This window comes from Lycorma delicatula, chromosome 5 (assembly GCF_047948215.1).
Source record: "Lycorma delicatula isolate Av1 chromosome 5, ASM4794821v1, whole genome shotgun sequence".
NCBI lineage: Eukaryota > Metazoa > Arthropoda > Insecta > Hemiptera > Fulgoridae > Lycorma > Lycorma delicatula.
Genome location: NC_134459.1, coordinates 59,571,232 through 59,593,088, shown reverse-complemented (window position 1 = coordinate 59,593,088; position 21,857 = coordinate 59,571,232). Strand labels below are relative to the sequence as shown.

The 21,857-nt window shown below is 29.9% G+C and overlaps 1 long non-coding RNA gene across 1 annotated transcript in view; it reads right to left on the bottom strand.

The window, feature by feature from the left end:
• LOC142324995 (uncharacterized) overlaps positions 1-16,181 on the bottom strand; it is a 129,602-nt gene extending 113,421 nt beyond the window's left edge. The window contains exon 1 of the long non-coding RNA XR_012756468.1: positions 16,040-16,181. This is a non-coding gene — a long non-coding RNA (uncharacterized LOC142324995). The remainder of the gene's footprint in view (positions 1-16,039) is intronic.
• Between the last annotated feature and the right edge of the window lie 5,676 nt (positions 16,182-21,857).

Genomic DNA, 21,857 nt, shown 5'->3' with positions numbered 1-21,857 from the left:
CCGATGTGCCTTCCCCTTGTAAGATCCAAATATTTCATTAATTCAAATTTTATTTGGTTATAACTCTGGAACCAATGAAAATAAGTACCACTTATAGCGGTTTTTTTTCAATTTTCTATTTGCTATTCTGATTTTGCTAATTGCATTCTATTTTATAAACATCTTTTTAATCCTAGAATTAGATTTATTGTTAACTAATCTATTTAAATTTTTATTTAATGTTAAAAGAAATTTTATAAGTAGTTAACTGGTAAAAAAGATTATGTATTTTGGCATATACAAAGTGATTCACGAAGAATGTAATACATTTTCAGGATATGTTCTGGTGAAAATAGACAAGAAAGTTCATATAAACATAGTTTTGGAAACGCTTGATAAGTGTGTCGGCTGGCGAAGTCTTAAAAACGCCTTCAGTAAAACTAAGTCGGACTATAAATCATTAATAATAATAATTCATTAATATTTATTGTTGTTATCGGTAACAAATTAATAAATAAATCTCTTTTTTTTACCTTTTTTCATGTTATAAAAAAAAATAGAATAAAAAATGATATAAGTGCGTATAATATTTTTTTATGAAAACTATTTAATTTTTTTAAATATTAAATAGTGATATAATAATAAATATATAATGTATGAACAAATCCACACACACACACACACACACACACACACACACACACATATATATATATATATATATATATATATATATATATATATATATATAAAATCTAAATTGATTTTTTTTATTGAATATTACTATTATATCATCAAAACTAATGTAATCTAAAAAAGTATGTTTTATAAATTTTTATAATATTGGCAAGTATTATGTTTTCTCTCCAATTTGTATAAAATTAATATTTCGGATGTTATGCTATTTAAAGATAAATCCGTCCTTTTACTTTCTTCTTGTACAGTTTCTTGTAGAACAACTTACTTCTAGTAAACAGTAGTTATCTTTAAATGAAAAGTAATTTTGACAAAAAAAACAACCAAAAAAAATACAGAAGTGGAGTAAATTTTTAATTAATTTTAATGTCTATTCTTTTTTAGTTACTTATTTTCTAGAAATTAAACTTGCCAACGCAAAATTAGCTTATTTTCGAAATCGATAGTTCTACGTTTCAAGTCCTTGTAAAGGCAACTGCTTTGATATGGATTTGAATGCTAAACTGGGGTGTTCTTTGGTGATTGGGCTTCAATTAACGACACGTCTTAGGACTGATCGACTTTCTTTTCTTTTTCCTGTTTAGCCTCCGGAAATTACCGTTCAGGTTTTACTTCAGAGGATGAATGAGGACGATATGTATGAGTGTAAATGAAGTGTAGTCTTGTACAGTCTCAGTTCGACCATTCCTGAGGTGTGTGGTTAACTGAAACCCAACCACCAAAGACCACTGGTATCCATGATCTATTATTCAAATCCGTATAAAAGTAACTGCCTTTACTAGGACTTGAACGCTGGAACTCTCGACTTCCAAATCAGTTGCTTTGGGAAGACGCGTTCACCATAAGACCAACCCGGTGGTTTTAGGACTGGTCGACCTGTCTGTTCAAAACTACATGTTTACCAATACATTTACAATTACAATGCACTACATCTGCAGCTATGTTAGGCAAGCCGGTAGCCTGATTTTAGTTGCTAATCTACAGACGCGCATGCACACATACACAGACCTGGCAGTAGCTGGAAAACTGGTTGGAGAAAACAAAACTTATTATTAATATTAGAATTTTTTTCTGTATTAAATCTCTTTTTAAATGACCTAGGGGTCTTTTCAATATAAATTTCATTGCAATCATGGATTTTATTAGATTCCACAAGGTCAAACATAATGTTATTGTATAATTTTTATTAAAGTATGCGTTTTATGGCTTTCTTTCTTTTATAATCAATCATACATTTGTGTTTATAATAATTATTATTTTATTTGGATAATTTTATATATACTACTATAATAAAAATTTAATTAATGTTATTATTCTATTTTTATTATTTATAGGTTTGTTTTATAAGTTGTTTGTCATTTAATTTGTTCTCACTATGAACCAAATTAGATTCAAAAATTTACACTGTGTATGAATCTGCTATTTTATTTTTTTTTAAATCTGTGTAAGTTTAAGAAAATATTACAATTTTTAAACTCTGTTCATAATTTTTTTTTTTATATTTCCGCCCAATTTTCCACCAAGTCTTCCTTGATTACAAAAAAAAAAACACAAAAACAAAATAAGTGTGTGACTGTTATAAACTATAATCAATATTACAACTTTTAATCCTTATACTACCGTATTCTTTTATTTATTATTTTCATGCTGAACTCTCCAGGAATTCTCAGTTGGAAAGCATTGTTCTATGTAATTTAATTGATGTAAAAACAATTTAAAAAAAAAAATAGAAATAAAAAAAATACAGAAAATAATCCTATCAATGTAAAATTTTTATAATGCTATTATATAATTTGAAATTGATAAATTTATCAAATTCCAGCTAATTTTACGACCGCAAAATCATATCATATTCATGTATAATTTGTAAAAAATAATAATTAATTTTGTAGATTTTTTTCAGTTTATATTATTCCCATTTACGGGCTGGTCTAATGGTTAACTCATCATCGGAAATCAGCTGATTTCGAAGTCGAGAGTTCTAAGGTTCAAATCCTAGTAAAAGCTTTTATAAAACTTTTATACGGATTTGAATATTAGATCGTGGATACCGGTGTTCTTTGGTGGTTGGGTTTTCAATTAACCACACATCTCAGGAACGGTCAACCTGAGACTGTACAAGGCTACACTTCATTTACATTCTTACATATCATTCTAATTCATCCTCTGAAGTTAATACCTTACGGTCGTTCTGGAGGCTAGAAAAAAGGAGATTACTATACACAGAATTTTTTTAAAACTTATTAATTCTTTGAATGTATTAAATCAAGAAAATGTATTTTCAAGAATGTATTTAAATTCTATGAAATTTGTCAATCAAAAACCCAAATAATTAGTTTGAAAAAACTGGCAAAGATGTTGCTGTACTTATCCAGTATTTGTACAGCTTAAAATTTTAACCTTAGCTCAATGAACGAGATAAAACTGAAAATTATTAATAAACACCTTATTTATTAATTTTTTATATCAATTGTTAAATTAATAAAAACTTAAAAGTTTTATTCTGTCAAGGTATTCATAATATTTAAGGTATTTTTTCTAAGTGCTAATGACTTATATAAGGAGAATTTTTCATATCCTTTTTATTCCTTTCCTATCCCAATCCTACTTGTCCCCCTCCGGAGCTTTACCGATCCAGACCCCCTATCCCCACCTGAAAAGTTTTATTGTATTTTCGGAGGGATTCATTTCCCAACCCCCTCTTTATAAAAGTGGTCATGTGAAGTATCAAAATGTGCGGAATTGACCCCCCATGAAGAACTGTGTCAAAAACGTTTTTTTGGATTTTTTCTTGTGGTGTAAGAATTAAACCCCTCCCCAGAACTTTGGGAACTCAACAAGGTGGCACCACATAAAGTGGTCGTGTTGGGTATCAAATTAATTGGAATTTTTCCCGCAAGCAGATTCAGTGAACCAAATCTCAACTGGATTAACTGGAGAGACGTGGACGCTAAAAATCTACACAGGAAGTGGGGTACTTTACCCATACGCTGTTCTATGCTTAACTGCGGGTCCGGCGTAGGGAAGTAAGGAAAAAAAGATATTCATAAAACAAGATAAAAAAGACCTTATATGATAAAATTATATTTTGGAATATTTAAAATAAAAAATGAATAATTTACCAACTACCTCTAAAAATAAAAAAAATCTATTTCCTTTCTTATATCGTACCACTTTAAAAAAATATGACAATAAAGGTTTCCAGTCGACAAATATGAATAGTGAATTAGCATGACATAACCGTAATTGTTTAACTGTAAATCTGAGTTGTACCCGACCTGACATGAGTCACAAGTCACTCCGAAAAATGACAGAGACACCCTCAAGAATTACAAGCTTACCATGTAAGTCTTACTAGGCAGAAAATTATGAGTGAAGTAGTTTCCAGTTGCTTTCTTTATTAAGATAAATATACACTGCATATCGACATGTCAAATCCACCGAAATTCAGATGATATTCTATTCGACAGTAATATCTTTTATTTTATTCACTGCAGAGGCTTGAGTGAATAGTAAACATCATTAATGACAGATAAAATATTCTGACCTAGTGTGTCTCGAATGTCAGGTATTTTACATGGATCAAAGGAAAATCTGGAACAGATAATTAATCCATAGAAAAAAAAAAATAATATTAACAAAAAGTAAATACGTGCCGACCTCCGTGGCTCGAGTGGTAACGTCTCGGCATTTCATCCGGAGGTTCCGGGTTCGAATCTCGATCAGGCATGGTATTTTTTAACAAGCTACAAGATTGTCAAAAAAAATTCCGTAGAAAGATTTTTATAAGTTTCTTACTTTTAAGCACAATAGTATATTATTCATAACATTTATATAACATTTTTAATAAACGGCTCATTTAAAGATTTTTTTTTAATCTCAAATTTGGTTAGAGCCAAAAAAATAGTATAAAGTTAATAGAATTCTTGTTTTTAAGGGAGTAGATTGTATTCTCATCCTACTTCTGCAATAATGGTTGAAAACTTGCTTCATTCTTATAATACCCAATATTGAGAAAAATCATTTTAAAAATTCAAGTAGGTAGATTAAAACAGTAAAATGTTAAAAAATATATTACGCTCGAATTTTTAGAGGTGTTTTTACAGTTATTTATTTATGAATTGCAGATTTCATGATTTTATAAAAAAATCAATAGGCTATTTTATTTTCTCAAACCTTTTTATTTATTTTACATATTTTTATTATAATAACACCTATTACGTCTCTTACTTCTTTTTTAATAGCAATTTCAAACAATTTTTAACCGATTTTAAAAACGAAAGAGCTTATCAATTAAGATTCGTGTGTATTTTTTTTTCGGAGGTAAAAACCGCTTTAACGTTATCATCGCTCGGGTAATTTTTTTGTGTTTAAACCTTTTTATAACTAAACGTAAATTTTTCAGTAATCTTATAAGAATAACTTCTTACTACAGCGTATTATCTAAAGCGGAAGAATTTTGAAATGAAAAATTACATGGTCTACGTAAACCATTTAAAGGTTACTTTTATTACTGTGTAGTCATTATCGGATAGTAATGAATTATTATAACAAAATTGATTGCAAAAATTATTAATTTATGTTATACTGATATTAAAATTACGAGATATTTTCATGTGATACTCTAAGAAAACTGGTAGAAATATTTTCATCAATTTGAATCTAAATTTCAATGAAGAAGCCCGCGAGAACCACTTCATTCCTCACTTTCCCAAAAAAAAAATCCTGGCATTGTTTTGTTTATTATTCTTTATATCGGCTATATGTTTTTATACGAATGAACGTGTATTAAGTTAGAAAAATATTCATACTATCGCATTCTAGAGAGCTTCAGCTCAAATAGTCCCTTTGTGTAATTTCTTAATTTATTTTTTTATTGGTTATTTTAGAGTTTGCTTCAAACGTTTGCAATATGAATTCAGAAAGAGAAGTTGGATAGGGAATTTACGTGAACTATCGACCTATTGGAAATATTAAAATAGTATAAAAAAATTAACACAGATATAAAAAGAAAATATATCCTACCAAAAACTCAAATTTTGGTTAAGAATAGAGAAAAATAGAAACGAATAAGTTGCGAAGGACCTGCCTAAGAGCAGTTAAGCGTGTGGTAATCATCAATATTATACGAGTAAATAGAAATAAAACAAGGAAAGTAAACAAACATTAACTAATTAAAAGCGACTTAAAAAAATATGTACACTTTTTTGTTTAATTCTTCTTTAGATTTTTTTAAATCAGAGCCACGTTAAGAGTAGTTATTGGCAGTAGTTTATTTTTAATTTAATGCCGAATTCAAAAGTCAAAATTTAAAGATAAAGAAAGAAGAATTTTTACTTCTTAGTGAATTTTTTGACTCATTGGTTTTTTGACAGTAGATCCCATTAAAAGATTTTCAGTGAAAAATTTTTAATTCATTTCAAAATACATGCTAATTATAAGAAAGGAACTAATGATTTTAAATTAAATATTTTTTAGTAATTTAAATTAAATACGATAATGTATAGAGGAATCTACCAAAAAGGCGGAGAAAGCTATCGACATGTTAGGAAGACTCATGACCCATAGATGGGGACCTAGAGCGGATAAAAGGAGACTGATATTGACAGCAGCCATATCAGTTTTCCTTATGCAATACCTGCGTGGTCGGTTGCACTTAATAAGAAAAGTAACGTAAAACGTATGGCCTCCCTCCATATGAGAGCAACGATTAAGATAACATCTGCATATAGGACGATCTCGCAAGAAGCCGCTAAGATACTGGCTGGGGTTCCAGCGATTCATTTACGAGTTCTGCACCTAACCACGACCCATCAGGATATGGCTAAGACGGAAGCATATGAACTATTATTACGTGAATGGCAAATTGAGTGGGAAACAACTAGAAATGGAGCTTGGAAGCGGACTTTGATCCCAAGTTCGAACCTTGGCTCAAAAGAAGATCTGGTAAGGTGAATTTCCACTTGACGCAATTCATGTCAAAACATGGGGATTTTGGCGATTATCTATGTAGGTTCCGAATTAAGAACTCTAAGATGTACTTATTGTGGAGAGGAAGACACGCCAAAACACACCTTTTCTGCCTACCTTTTTGTCTACTATTTTTGCTTATGAAGGCAGGATAGAGAAGTTTCAGGAATGGGCTGGACAAAACCAGAAACTATTGTAGCTCACATGCTGTCTAACCAGCAGCAGAATACTGTAGAGAAATATAAGCCAACAATTCTCCAGTGTAAAGAACTAGAGCAACAGGAATGGAATATGGATTAGATGGCTTTCGATGACTAGAGAACCGAGTACAAGACTGGAAAGCGAGAGGGTGATGGACAGCCCTCTGCGAAGACGTCATTCGTCCGCAACTGGACGGATGGACAACGTTGATGATGCACGGGGACACCGGATCCCCTGAGCTCGAAGGCACCCGCCGAGGCTGATTTATGTAACCGTTGGTCCGGTGAGGGGAGGATCGGTGAGATATGAGGTTTAGTCGGTAGGGCGCAGGCACACATACGCTCTCTTAATAACATCTAGCGGAACCTGTTAGCGAGCCCGACACTTCGTCCGTAAATGGGGTTCCTCAGACTCATCGAAAAAAATACGATAATACATTTTTCTATTATTTTCATAATCATTAATATGTTAGGTTACAACTGCAACCAAATCAAACGGGACCAATCTCTAATATAAATCTCAGCTGTTGTAAGTAAATTGTCATAAGTGAAATGGTAATCAAATATCTAACATGAGAACAACTTATTCTCAAAAATGGAAATGGCATAGTCACATTCCAAAATAACAATACTCCATGTCAAGCTTAGTAGAGGAAAATCATAGGTCTGTAGGTCTTCTTCACTGAACGAATTTACTTTTGGACATTAAACAATAAAAGCGAAGCCTACATTCTACTCAAAGAACTACTAGTACAACTAAAATCATTTTTTCCCCTACACCCTTGCATTGGATCAGCAATTAAGCATGGCTCAATGCAGGGGTGTGTCCTTTAAACTCAAACGGACCTTCCCGCCTACCGGCTGTACGTCCGGCATGACGGGTCGGGCCGTCAGTTGGATCTTTTTTTGTTTTATTGCCCACTCAAACAGGGGATTCCATTACTAGCCCCCTGCCGGTGTGGGTCTTTTCATTGCCCACTCAAAGAGGAGTCGCCAGCACTGGCCTCCCTGCTGGTTCGGGTCTTTTTATTTTTACCCAGGTGTTGTTTACTAAAATCATTACTATCAAAGAAAGTCACTAAGATTGGTATCTTCTGTAAATCAGATGTTTTACATGGGTCACAGCAATTAACAATGATTTGAAAAAATACGTAAGGAAACTAATTTATGTACCCATTTCTTTTATTAAGCGATGCATTAAATGCAGTACTGCAATAAAATATTTGTTGTAGTTGTACATATAATTTTTAAAGAACATTTTTTTTATTTAGGGTAATTTCAGTATTCAGTAAGTATGTCTTTCTCAGTTGATTTCTCGAGAAAAAATACTGTTTAAAAAGATAATACAATAAATATGTACTGTATGCGACTATTTCTGTTCTTTTAATCTCATCGGGGAATAGAAGCCAACTAATTTAGTTAAAGCCTTTGTTACAAGTTTAAAACTATTCATTTACTATTGAAAGAATTTATCTTCGATTTATTTTCATAATACTTTATCTGAATAGTAATAAGCGATAAAAATCATAATTTACCAAAAACGCTCAATAATATTAAATTACGAACAAAATTTTTACAAAAAAATTTGCAAAAATAAATCAACTACAAAAAACTGGATAATAAAATTCATCTAAAACAAAATTAAAAAACGTTTACGTAATTTTAAAAAAAGGAACTACTGATGTAGTTTTGTTACCACAAATTAGTTTACTCTCAGAATATTATATAATTTAAAAATTAATATATTTTTTCAATTAGTTTCATATTATTCTGTTTTTTAGTCGAGATCCGCGGCGAAGTAGTAGCGTTTTGCCCTTTCTTACGAAAGTTCTAGGTTTGAATCATTATTGTTATTATAATTTATTTCATATATAAAATTCTTTATTTAATATTTCATTACAACTTGGTAACTATAATTTGATCTAGTATCTGTATTTACATGAAAGAATAAATAAAAATAAGATGATAAGGTAAATTCATAATATGTAAAACCGTAATAAGGCTACCTCATTATAATATTTCAATTATTTATTTTGTAATCTTATAATTATCTAATTTCCTTTGTTTCAACAAAAGCAGTTCTTTTAATTATTTTTCCTTTAATTTTATAATATTTTTATCATAACTAGTTATCAGAATAGGAATAGTCTTCACGACTATTATCGCAAGGTAATTCACGAAAATTTAAGCAAACTTTCCTTCGTTTCCAAAAAAATAAAAATAATTTATATTTTTTAGTTTAAGCATGTGTTATATAAAAAAAAAAAATCAGTTTTTTTTCACAGTTAATTTTATTTATTTTAATCTCAAGACCATTAATGTAAGAATTTCAACAAGTAAAATTGAATTTAAAAAAATATATGAAAACATCTGATATGGACAACACGTGATTTCTTTTTACGCCTATTAAATTATATTTACGCATTTTTTTAAAATGAAAAGTACATAAAATTTTATTTCGTTATAACTTCTGATTTTTTCATTTTTTTTTTTTTGTTATTATTGAATTATTATTCATCGTAATTTTTTTTTACAGTGAGAGGTTATTAATTATTAATAAATCAGTATATTTAAATTAAAAAAAGAAAGTCAAAAAAAGAGATGAAGTCTGTTTCGAACCGATGTGCCTTCCCCTAAGATCCTAATATTTCATTAATTAAAGTTTTATTTGGCTATAACTCTGGAACCAATGAAAATAAGTACAACTTATGATATTTCGTTGAAAAGTTCTCAATAAGGCTTATTATTGCAGTTAAAAAATCCAAAATCCAAATTCTTTTGGATTTTGGGTTTTTCTGGACACTTTTGGTTCAGTTGATTGCAGTCAAAAGGAGAGGTACACAACTAGATGTTACAACAGTCCTAAATCCAACATTTAAACATTCTACGGCTAATCTGTTTTGAGTTATGTGAGATAAATATTTACGCACAAACGTCAAAATGAAACTAGTCAAAATGGATTCAGGGATGGTGAAAATGGATATTCCGTTGAAATCTGGAAACCGAAATGTTTTGCTTTCATAATACTTCCTTTACTTCGTACAAGGAAGTAAAAAACGACTGACTTTTATAAACCTGAGACAAGTCGATTGAGAAGCTGGAAGTTATTGCTACTAAGTATATGGGGCTAATTAATAATATACGTATTTTAAGTTACAACCTTATGGATGTATCCTGTTACGAGACAGAAGTCAATCCTGAAAATTAAATGATATTTCTCAAAAATTATGAGCATCTATTCAAGGCTTTCTAAGAAAAGTGAACAATGAAGTGGTTTTTGTTGCTTTCTTCACCGAGCCAATTAAACATACAGGTGTGTGTTTTAAACGCAATCCAATTTAAAGAAAAATAATTAGTTATATTTAATGCGATTAGTTATAAATATCTTAATTATTTGTGCAGTAACACTAAAATCAATTATTTTTATAACAAATATTGAAAGTGTTCACCATTTTCATCAATGCAAGCTTTTACCCTCTTTTTCATATTCCATGTAACTTTTTGAAGTGTACCTCTTCTATTTTCCCGTAATTCTTGAGTTATGTTGGCTTTCAGTTCTTCAGTGGCGTGTGGATTATTTAATACACAACTTTTTAAATATCCCCAGAGAAACAAATCTGCAGGAGAAAGATCAGGTGACCTAGCTGGACATAAACCAGTCGATATTACTCTTTCACCAAAGAAATTTCTCAAAAAGTCCATTATTGCTTTTGCCGTGTGACATATGGCCCTATCTTGTTGAAACCACGAATTTTTCCCATTTAACTCTAAATTTTCAATAAATTGCGTTACAGTTTCTTGGTAGAGGTCTTCATTAAGCGTTTTAAAAAAATATGTAGAACCAATTATTCTTCGCCTGGAAACTGCACACCATACACCAATTTTCTGTAGTTTAAGAGGTCGTAAATGGATGATGTGAGGATTGTTGATTGTTGGAGCTCCAGTAGAGATCATTCCGAATATTAACATAACTACTCAAATGAAACCAAACCTCATCTGTGAAAATTATTTTATCCAACCTTTAATGCGTTTCAAAACAAATTGATTAAACCATCGACAGTAGTAGAGGTCTACCAACACAATCAACTGGGTGTAATTTATGTGATACATGAATTCGGTATAACATTAAGTTAAGTAGCCGGGTAGCTTTAAAGACACCATACAGGGATATTCCTATTTGTTGCGAAAGTTTTCGTAATGATTTGTTAGGTTTAAAAAGCTTACCAATGTTTACATCTTCCAATGTTTCGTCATTAAGTACTGAACGTTTCCGGTAGTATCTGACTGCAAACAGAATCAATCCCTCTATATTTCTTTAACGAAGGATTAATTGAAAATCTATTTGGTACATTCTTACCCGGGAACTGCAATTGAAAAGCTTCTTTGCACAAAACAAAAAAATTATTTGTTAAATAATTTTCCACAATAAAAATCATTTCTTCTTAATAAAAACACAGATAACTAAAAATAAGTAACTGTTCACAAAAAAATAAATAGAAAATTATGTCAGCTGATTATAAAACAACAACAATAAGTAGTATTGTCAACCTTTTCATCTGAAATTATTGTATTAACTTTCTAAAAGATATTTTGCTTGGGTTGCGTTTTAAAACAAACACCCAGTATTTCTGTACATACCAGCACGCCAAGCCCACCGAAATGCGGGGATATTCAACCATGCGATTGGTTGATCCCATTCTGTTTACCCACGTAACGTGCTGAATAATAAAAAATCAAAACTCTCAGAGAAAGTAACATAGAAATGTTGCCTCTAGATCTCAAATTCTTTATATAGGTTACAGCCAGACTAAAAAAGATTGGTAATATTAGTATAAAGCTACTAACTAAATTATTTAAGTTACTTGTTTCTGTTGAGAAATAATGCAGTATAGCCTATTATATTGTCTATATATATTACGAGGGATATCTCTATAGTAAAGAGCGCTGGAAAATTTCTCTCCTTAAAGTTGGCGAACCTGTGTCGTTCATGGCCACGCTAGTAATATACACACTGCATTGTTGTCTATAGGTTGTCACGTTGTAGTATATTTGATTATGTGTGAGTTATTACGTTATAAAATGAATAGGAAAATCCATGTTGCCGCCGACTGTGATTACTTGAAATCATACGTTTTTTAAACTATCAAAAGGTTAAGCCGGCTGAAATTAATAGGCAGTTGGTTGCTGTGTACGGTGATAATGTAATGAATGAAAGAAACGTCCAAAAATGATGTGAAAGGTTTAGAAATAACAGAATTAATGTGCACAATGAAGAATGTCCGGGGAGGCCCGCAATAATCACCGAGGACTTGTTGAAACGCGTCTTAACGGAACGTCACAAAAAATCTGAATGGGGTCTGCTTTGAAATTTTTGATGCGCTACACAAAAAAAGGGTGATGAATTCCTTAATTCAGCTGTTACCGACGATGAAACATGGGTTTCGTATTACACGCCAGAGATAAAACGGCAATCAAGTGAATGACATCATTCTCAATCACCAACCAGTCCAGCAAAGGTCAAACCACAGTCATTTGGACGCAAACTGGTGATGGTGACAGTCTTTTGGGATCGGTTTGGCATACTGCTGATTGGTTTCATGCCACGTGGAAAGAGTATAAATGCAGAAGCCTACTTCGAAACTACGTAAGTTACGGCGCGCCATTCAAAATCGGCGACGAGGGCGGCTGACCGACGGCGTCGTCCTGCTGCACGATAATGCACGTCCACATGTTGGGGATTCGACACATGATTTACTGAGAATATTTGGATGGTAAATTTACGACCACCCACAATTTAGTCCGGAATTAGCTCCTTCATATTACCATTGGTTTGGGAAATTGAAAGAATTTTTGAGTGGTACACGATTCGCGGGTAACGAAGAACTTAAAAATGCTGTTAGTTAGTAGCTAAATGGACTGGCGGCAGAAGAATACGACGAGGGTATATTGAAGCTGGTGTACCGATACGATAAATGTCTTAATTCATGTGGCGATTATAATAAAAAATATGAGATATGTAATTTAAGAGAAATAAAAAATATTTATAAAGTTTTCAGAATAAATTTCTTTACAGTGGAACGGTCTTTACTTAGAGATAATCTTTTGTAGTTGGCAACATTGCAGTAATACTGTATGAACATTTCTATTATTAATTTTGATAATTTTACTTTCTCAGCTGTTACAGTGTAATCCTGAGAGAAAATACTTACGCAGATCAAAAACATACTACTCTCCGTTTTTGCATTTCTCAATATTTTGAAATTCCCCCTAATAAAAATTCTTGGTTTAAAAACCATACGTATATATTTCTTGGCCTTTATTTGGTTCAATCGATAGGCAAGAAATTTTAAGTAGTTTGTATATTAATGGGATATAGCTTATTAGAATTTTGAAAAATTGAACAAAATGGTTGAAGGAAGTGTCATTCAAAACGAGGTTGTTTGTGAAAATTTACTTTTCGATTTGTATCTTATCAAAAATTAATATTACCAGAAATACTACTGATATTTTTTTCAATCACTCCCCTCCTTTCTAAATATTTTTATGTACAAAGTTATCTAAATTCCACTGTTTCAATAAATGCAGGAAAGTGCAATTCTTTAAATTATTTTTCCATTAATTTTATTATTTTTTTCTCATAAGTAGTTATCAGAATAGAAATAGTTTTTAAAGTTTATCGTAGAGTTAGGGGATGATAGGTCCTTAAAAAACCTTAAAAACAAAAATTCTAAAACATTTAAATGTTCCGAAATACCAACTTATGATTTATTGTAACCTAAATTATGTGAGCCCACCGTGCTGGTCTAGTGGTAAACTCGTCGCAAATCAATTTTTTAACAGTTAATTTATGAAGTCGAAGGTTCTCAGGTTCAAATCCTAGAAACACTTTGTTGCATTTTTACGGATTTGAATACTAGACAGTGGATACGGTGTTCTTTAGTGGTTGGGGTTTAATTAACCATACGTATCAGGAATGATCGGCCTGAGTCTTTTACAGATTCAGGCCGATCATTCAAGATTTCATTTAAATGACTTCATTTTCATTCTTTTATGATCATTCAAGATCATTAAAGACTATATTTAATGTCGTACATATCATCCTCATATCACTGGACCATGAGAGGAATGCTTATTGTCCACTAATTGAACAGGATGCAACGTACAAATTAGGAAAATAACAAAAAAATCAGAAATAAGAAAATAATAAACTTATCCCATTAAAAATGGAATTCTATAAACATTTCACTTTTAACCGAAACTTTATGAATATATCTGTTGTATTATAACTGAGTCGTGATCAAGTTCGAGATAGTTTTCAACTTTCTTTCACAAGGGACAGAAGTTAAATTATTTAATTAAATAATATTAATACGTTTTATATCTTTTAATTACACGAAATTTCATTATGCCATTTTATCTTTTGTCTCTAAATACATTTCACGAACGATTCGTATAATATCTCATAAGTTTTGATATATTTAGAGTAGCTTTGTTGATACGAAAATCAGAAGATAGCTACATCCTTTGTTCGTCTAATGAATATATATGTAACTTGCTACATCGACGGTTGCCCGACGAGGATATATTGTAAGTCAGAATGGTGACTGGGTACATATTTTAGGAGCTTTTGACATTAAAATATAATTGAATTTAGTCGAGCCTCGAACTACTAACCTTCCTTACGAAAAGGGTTGCGCTTAACCATCTGAGCCGACCGCTTTACACATTAGTTTCCATGACAAAGACAAAGTAACTTTAAGACAAAGTAACTCCATGGCAGGATTATTAGTTACAAATTATTCTAGAACTTTTTTTATTATTTTTCTTCATTAAAGAAGATCAGTAAATAATAAAGGTCATTGTAATAGCATTAATAAATTTTCAACTTATAGTTGAGGGAAAGGTTAAAATTTAAGCTCTTTATAAATACCAAAAAATTTTAACGACATCGTAACAATTATTTTTCTTACTGAACATCAATTTCTTCTGTTGTTTCTATGCTTAGACAGATTAAATCTTTTATGTATTTTTTAGGTTTATATATAAACAGCAGATAATTCAAATGAACTGTCAGTCATCGACCCCATTATCATATCTTGAATATTTGTATAAATTATTACCTTAACTCCGGCTTAATTCTTTCTAGTTATCCACTACTACCAATTAGCTATTATACAAAGACTAGACAGTATTACTGAAGTGTAATTATACGATAGTGTAAGCTAAGCATTATACTACATTAAATGATGATTATATCGCATAGCATAACAGAAGAATTTATGCCCTATTTATTAATTCTTATATCTAATATACAAGTTAATACAATTATACAGTTAATACAATTTGCTACGTTCAAATTACTTTTATCCTGGTAAGGCGGTACCACACCCGTACTTGTATCAATAAAAAAAAGAGATTTATTCAAAATTATCAGGGTAAAATCGAACCGAACCGTATCCTAGTAAACATATCATCGTACATCCAAAATATTATTTATAATTTTATCCAATTCGATAAATCACTGTTTCGCTTTGTATAATTTTAATCTTATTTTTAAGAAATAAACAAAAAAATAAATTCATATGAAAATAGATTACTTTTATAGAATTTAAATATGTGTATATACAAAAGTATTATTGTTAAAAATATTTTAATTATAAATATTAATTAAGCTATAAGTTAATCTTAAATCAATCTATTATTTAATAAAATCTTTTAGTTATTGATGCTATAAATTACTATAATTTATACTAAATAAAAATATAAAAACAGATAATGTAAAAATAATAATCAATATAAGCCAAAGATTATGTAATTTTTTATATCTTTAAAAAGTTTGTAAATGCAAATAAATATAAAAGTATGAATTTGAATTAATGATTCTTTTAATAAAAAAGAAAATTTAATTACAAATTTACAGAACGATAACATTTTTTTTTTATAAATACAATATTGTTTTATTTTTTGCTTAGTCTTACTAAGAAATTTTACTATAAAAAAAAAAATATATGTATATATGTTTAAAATTATAATGTAATGCATTATTAATTAATTGGTTAAATTGGATATTTAAATTATAATCTGTTTATATACAATATAATAAAAATATGTATCAATTTATATTAAAATAAATAATTATTTATATATAATGTGATCATTAAATTTTATGCTACAGCACGTGTAAATGAAAGAACCTGTGGAGTCCAACGAAGTTGTAGGGTGAAAACAGAACGGACGGACTGGGTATAAAGCGCTGAACGAGAAAACTCCAAGTGAACAAGCACGGAGCCGTCAATGATATGCTGCCGGAGGACGCTGCCCGCTGCAACTTGCACACAATCGATACCGACTGCACGTGAAATGTTCACACAGACATCCCCGCGCGAAAAAGCAGGTTGGCCAAATTTACGCATACAACTATTTTATTGCGATCAACCGACTAACACCCTACATTATAATAATTCGATTTAAAAAAAAAAAAAAAAACAATCGCAAATATTCATGAATTTTATAACTGATTATTTACTTCGACTAAAAAATGAAATATATGTGACTTAACGATTGTAATAATTAAAAATTACGCTAATTAATGATATTAAATCAAAATATAATTTAATGAACGTACTACAGTATTGGTAGCGCTGCGTATATGTAAATAAACTTTTTATAGGGTAAGGTCCATTGAAAATCACAGAATTTTTAATTTATTTTCAAAACAGGTTTGTTTAATTGAAATCTTTCAAGTTAACACTAATATGCAGCTGTAGTGTAATACTTTGCCAAAAAGGAAAAAATAGATTTTCACTAATAGATAAATTGATTAATTTTAACCAAAAAAGCCTTAAAAAATTTATAATAACAGCCTAATATAAAATCTGTAAGAATTACCGAGTTTTATTCTCAAAATCACAAACAATACTAATACTAATCGCATTAATTATTAAACAAAGAAAATACTGATAAACAAAACAAGCAAGGATTATACAAATTAAAGTGCAATAATGAAATTAAAATTTTACATAGGGCAAACCGGACTACATACAACTAATATATTTTCAATCCAGTCACGCGTAAATAGAAAAAAATATATTATTACAACAAACAAAATCATAATCAGTCTTAGATACTGGACTAGTATACAAATAGCTGCAACTGTAGTAGGACTTTTCTGTCATTCGTCTTTTTTTTTTATGCGCGGCTACACACGCAACTTAATCTAAAATATTTATCATTTTATTTAAATATAATATTTTTTGTTTATTTAATTCAATGATTCTAACTAAAGCGCGCGCGCATACCGCATTTCATTCGCGCTGGTGTGATGGTACTAACGGCCACTTTAAATACTTTTCTTCACTGTAAATATTGTTAATTTATTTAATTACACCGTCACCTGTGACGTCACAACATAGCAGACGACTGCAACAGCTACACATCAGAGCTACACTAACGCTCCTTGTGGTGAGGGGGGTACTATTGAGTCAGTATACCTTCTTAGCCGCTAGTTTATTTAGATAATTTTTTGGGATGGGGTGCGATTTTGCAAAAAAAATGTTTTTGCAACTATTATTATTTTTTAATTGTTAACAATATGCGTAAAAAAAGGACCTTAATTAGGGGAAATCTCGAGATACTGAGGATGACCTTGCTGTACAGCCTTGTTAAGACACAGGTTTTTCTTTAAAATTTAATTCTCTTTAATAAATTTTCACTTTTTTTGTTACACTTATTTAATGAATTTTTCTAATACGGTTGCCAGTCTGATTCCATCCTTCAGAGACTCAACCTGTGTTTATTATGAATTTATAATAAATTAATATAATAATGTTAATTATGCGAATTATAAGTTCAAGACTATAATTTAAAAAATTTATATTATAAACGAAGTAAAGAATTTTATTTATTTGTATAGACCAGCGAACTATAAAATACTTAGAATAATAATTTAAACCCAACCGAGATATTAAACCAAAGTGGCAAATTATTAGACAGTCTCACCCCCTTGACGTTTTAAGTTGAAAATTTAATGTTATCAATTATCCCATGTATAGAAATAATCTGACCAAGTTTGGTAAAAATCGGTCCAGTAGTTCTAGAGATATAAGGATTACAAGACCGAACACACATATGTACATACGAACATCCGGAAAATTTCCATCCAGTTTTTTGGGTTCCTTAGGTGTCAAAACGTCAAAATCCTGTGAAAACCACATATGCCCAAACTGGACCGATTACAACATTTTCCCTTCTAAAACTACAGTTCTGCTATAGCGCTACGAAAAAGTAAAAATACTAATCACAAAATTTTAATTTTATTTATAGCATATAAAAATCACAAATTCAACGCACTAGAATAATATGAAATTATTAAACATCTAAAATTTTATTAAAAAACTACATACGAATATTAAACAAACGACCACCGATCAAAGAAGATAGCATCCTTAAAGAGTTTCTTAATCGCTGTAAGATGACCATTATTAACGACACCACTGTAACATTGAAAAATAATTTTTTGAAATAAATAAATAAAAATGTTTTTATTTATTTCGAAAAATCTTTATCTTGAAAAATCTTGAGTGTAATACAGATAATATTCCTTAAATGGAGGATCTCTTCTGGTGCAGCTGTATTTAGTCGGTACCCGTAGATAACAATAAGATAATTTGAACTTTTTTAGGGAGAAAACAATATGGAAACTAAATTTAGCCATATTTGATTGATAGCCAGGTGAATTTAATATGAGTTATATAAAAATATGTACGCATAAATTCAAAGTTTAGTAAATTTTGGAAAATAGTTCAAAAGAGAGTTTTTTTACAGAGAATTAACAAATTTAGATATTTCTGATTCCAGGAAGAGTGTTTCAACCCACCTGGTTGGTCTAATGGTGAACGCGTCTTCCCAAATCAGCTGATTTGGAAGTCGAGAATTCCAGCGTTCAAGTCCTAGTAAAGTCAGTTATTTTTATATGGATTTGAATACTACATCGTGGACACCGGTATCTTTGTGGTTGGGTTTCAATTAACTACACTTCTCAGGAATGGTCGAACTGAGACTTTACAAAACTACACTTCATTTACACTCATACATATCCACACACATCCTCTGAAGTAATACCTGAACGGTAATTCCCGGAGGCTAAACAGGAAAAGAAAGAAAAGGAAGGGTGATTTGGAAACGGGATTTTGCCGCTTTGGAATTACACTGCTGCATTTATTTGTAGCTTCAAGTCCGAAATTGTATAACCTATAACTTTTTTTTTATAAAATACATAATTAAAATTTAATTTAAACTACTTTACTCAGAACCATATTTTTTAATAGTGAATAGCATGACTTCTTACTAACTTCTGGTTATATCATCAGTGGGTATCTGCGTTCCATATTCGGTAAGTGATAGTATGTTGCATATTTTATGGCATGCGTACCGACTTTTGAAAAATAACCATAGGGTTTCAATAAACTGCTACGGAAATATCTGGGGAAGGAGTGATTTTTTTTCATATCTAAAACACTACAAAAAATTTATTGAAAAATTATATATTTTCTCACAAACAGATTACATAAATTAAATATCAAATTGAACATTTAGGTACACTTTCGTATTAAAATTTAATTATTTTTTTTATGATTATTCATTTACGTAGACGTTCGATAAATCTACTTAAACTAATGACAACAACATTTTTTTAAAAGTTTATTATTACATATTTAAAAATAAAAAAGTAACAGTTGAATCGTAACTACAAATCAATTAAACATTTTTGCAAAATAATTTTCGGTAACTTTTTTTAAGTGTCTGTAACCTCGTTTATACTCAATTTTATTGCATTTCTTTATATTTATGTGTACTACAATGTGGTCGTTCACAGACTAAATTCTGTTGTCAGTCTAATAAAATCTTCCTGGAATTTCCTATTCTACGGCAATAAGAACAACAAGAAAGTACAAGTAATAAAATATATATACATACACGTAAATTTTACTCGTTGCTTCACGCATATTTATCATTCAGGAGCTTCAGAAAATTATGTGCCTACACTTAAGTACATCTGTATAAATACATACTGATTTTCCTAAAATTAACTCATATAGTTTATTAGTTTCATTGTAATTATATTTCATTACGTGTTAAATGATTTGTGAGTGTGTGCGTATGTGTTTGTGGGTGCGCACATGTTCATTAAAGACTTAAGAGTATCACAGATATTTAAATGAATGTATGCATTTATAAACGGACTAAATAAAAGTCATTTTTTTCTCAATTACACTCTTTACATGACACCATTTTGTTCATCCAGTTATGACGTTTGATTTCAAAAGCATTTACGTGGAATGACCGAAATATCACTTGAACTGAGCTGTACTTCGAAAACAATGTTTTAAAAATCATAGAAGAATTAAAATATTTCACTTTATATAAAAAGGATAAATAATAATTCCATAGAAATAATACAATATAATTATAATATTCAATAAAATATTGTAAATGATACAATTAAATTAATTTTGTCCTCAATATATTTATAACTTATATAATTTATAACCCAGATTCACCGTACGATAAAATTTTGTTAATTAAAGGGTCAGCAAATGTAACTGTAGGAATTAATTGCTTTAAAATTAACTGATATGTGGATTCTCAATATGATCTTTCGCTCGAAAAAGTAACCGTTTGACATCTATGCTACCTATATACTATTTAGAATATTACTGTATATTAAAAAAATAAGTAAACTCTAATCCATAAAAAATAACAATAAAATGCTGAAAAATTGGCAAAAATATAATAACATTTTTTTCGATAAAGAATATCGCTAGCACGAAAGAATTTGTAATAACTAGATACTGGAAATTTATTTCGGTGTTTCTATAGAATACGTACGGTACAGACGACGTTCTATAAAGTAAGGGTATACTACTAAAACTCGCTGCCATTGGCAAGACTCGATTTTTTTTCAATTTACCATATGATTTCTATCTCGATCTATCTGAACATTATTACGTAGATTATAATCATTCCGAAAAATCTTCAAGTACTTCCATAATAGAATGTTTATTTTTATTTTTTTCAATAAAAAAAACCATTTCTGATTATTCTTATCTAATAACATTTTATTAAATTAATCCGGCTTAAAATTTTATTTTAAACAAATTTTGATGAAAGGAAGAGGTTCTCAATTTGAGTCGAATATTTCTTCATGTACTCCTATATTCAAGCTTTACTCGTCACTAGAGAACAATTTGCGATGTTTCTTTTTACTTACTTGTACAAAGTAAAGAAAGTATTGTGATCGCGAAAAATTTCGGTTTTCAGATTTCAACGGTAATATCCATTTTCACCATCCCTGAATCCATTTTAACTAGTTTCGGCGTGACGTCTGTACGTACCCGTATGTACCTCGGATACCTCAAAAACGATTAGCCGTAGTATATTGAAATTTTGGATTTAGCACTGTTGTAACATCTAGTTATGCACCTCCCCTTTTGATTGCAATCGACTGAACCAAAAGTGTCAAAAAAACCCAAAATCCAAAAAGGTTTGGATTTTGGACTTTTTCTTAACTGCAGTAAGCTCTCATTGAGAGCTTTTTAATGATATATCACAAGTGGTACTTATTTTCATTGGTTCCAGAGTTATAGCTAAATAAACTTTTAATTAATGAGGTATTTGGATCATACAAGGGAAGACACATCGGTTCGAATCGGACTTCATTTCCTTTTTTTAATTTTTTTTTTAATTTAAATATATTGATTTATTAATAATTATTAATCTCTGATTGCAAAAAAAAACTGCAATAAATAATAATTCAATAATAATAATAAAATATGAAAAAAAAACACAGAAGTTATTAGTGAAATAACATTTTATCTACTTTTAAAAATGTGTATATGTAATTTAATAGACGTAAATATGTTGTCCATATAAAATGATTTATAATATTCATAAATTGTTTGGTCATATTGCTTATTACTAAATTTTATATCCTAATTATACTCGTATATAAAA